This window comes from Prinia subflava, chromosome 17 (assembly GCF_021018805.1).
Source record: "Prinia subflava isolate CZ2003 ecotype Zambia chromosome 17, Cam_Psub_1.2, whole genome shotgun sequence".
Classification (NCBI taxonomy): Eukaryota; Metazoa; Chordata; class Aves; order Passeriformes; family Cisticolidae; genus Prinia; species Prinia subflava.
The window spans coordinates 15392260-15393671 of NC_086263.1; the positions used below are offsets into that span (position 1 = coordinate 15392260).

General features: G+C 56.5%; 1 long non-coding RNA gene across 1 annotated transcript; it reads right to left on the bottom strand.

Moving 5' to 3' along the window:
* Window positions 1-382: 382 nt before the first annotated feature.
* Window positions 383-1295, bottom strand: LOC134559698 (uncharacterized). Its single transcript, XR_010082568.1, has 2 exons — window positions 1104-1295; window positions 383-889 (listed from the first exon to the last, which is right to left on the bottom strand). It is a non-coding gene; the product is annotated as an uncharacterized LOC134559698 (long non-coding RNA).
* Between the last annotated feature and the right edge of the window lie 117 nt (window positions 1296-1412).

A 1412-nucleotide genomic window follows, 5' to 3' on the forward strand; every position in this document is an offset into this window, starting at 1 on the left:
ACTGTCAGTCATTTAAATATTTCAGCTCAGCCTTAAACCCATCTGAATCCACATGGCAGAACCAGGGTATGAGAGAGTTTAAACTGAATATTGGGAGAAATTTTCCCCAAAAAGGTTGTGCAGCCCTGGCACAGCTGCCCAAGGCAGTGTTGGGAGACCCCATCCCCGAAGGATTGGAGCAGCCACGTGGATGTGGCACAAGAGTCTCCAAGGTTTTTCCAACCTGAGTGACTCCAACATTCCAATGAAGGGAGCGGGGCTGAACAAAGGGCAGCAGATTTTAACACACTCCAGTTCCACTGGGCACCCACACAGCATTTCCAGTCAGCCTGTGGAGTTACGGGTCACCCATGGAAACTGTGATAAACACAAGCAAAACCCAGACTTTTCAAAACTTTATTCTGCTGTAAGCTACAAAATTTACTTTATATAGAAGCTAAAACAGAAATACAGCAGTAAGGCATTTAAAAATAAGGCTGGTCTTCAGACTTAGAAAACGTTAAAGGAGTAACTTGTTACCTTCGAAAAAAAATTTAAATTCTCCATCTAAACACTGTAGCATTTGAGTTAAGAGTGTAAATCCCTTCGCTTACTCCCACTACTGCACCCAGAACCTTGCCAGGATATTCACCTTGAACTAACCCACGAGCGAGAGTCAAAGGCGGTGGATTCTTTCCTCCAGTCCATTCTGCAGTTGCTTCTTTGTGCTTCAAGAGCCGCCTCGTTGTAGAGTAGGAGCATTTCCGCACGGGGCTCAGCCCCACTTACCAGAACAAGGGACACCGCGTTTTACCGGGCCAGAACGCCGGGGACAGCTGCGGATCGGGCACGGAGGCTCCGGGACGCCGCCTCCGCCGGGTCCCCCGTCGCGGCCGGTTCCCGCCGAGCCCTGAGGGGAGAAGGCAGCGCATGAGGAGAGGAGCCCGACCGACGGCCCAGCCGGGCCGCGGGCACCGCGGACCTCAGCCGTAGCTGCTCAGCAGGGGCTGCGGCCGCCCGCCGCCCTCAGACGAGGTGTCAGAAAGGTAAATGTGGATCATCACCGGCCCGCCCTCGGTAGTATCCCCGCTACCAGCCCCGCTCCACCCCGGCCCGGCCCGCACCTCTGGCTGGAAAGACCGCACGTGCGCCACGCTGTGTCTTTTATGGCCTCTGTGACCCCGCTATTGGTCAAGCTGCTGTGGGTACAGCCAATCGCCAGCGGTTGGCGTGACCGCCACCCCGCCTCTCCCAGCGCTGATTGGCCGCCGCTCTCCTCCGTGCCAATGGCGACGCGCAGCGCAGCGTGGCCCGAGGCTGCGGTTGCCGCCTTCTGATTGGTCACTGCGGGAGGCCGGGCCGAACCAGTGGCGACAGTGGATGTAGCATGGAGTGACTATCCGCGGGGGCTGTTGGGAGTTGTAGTCCAGGCG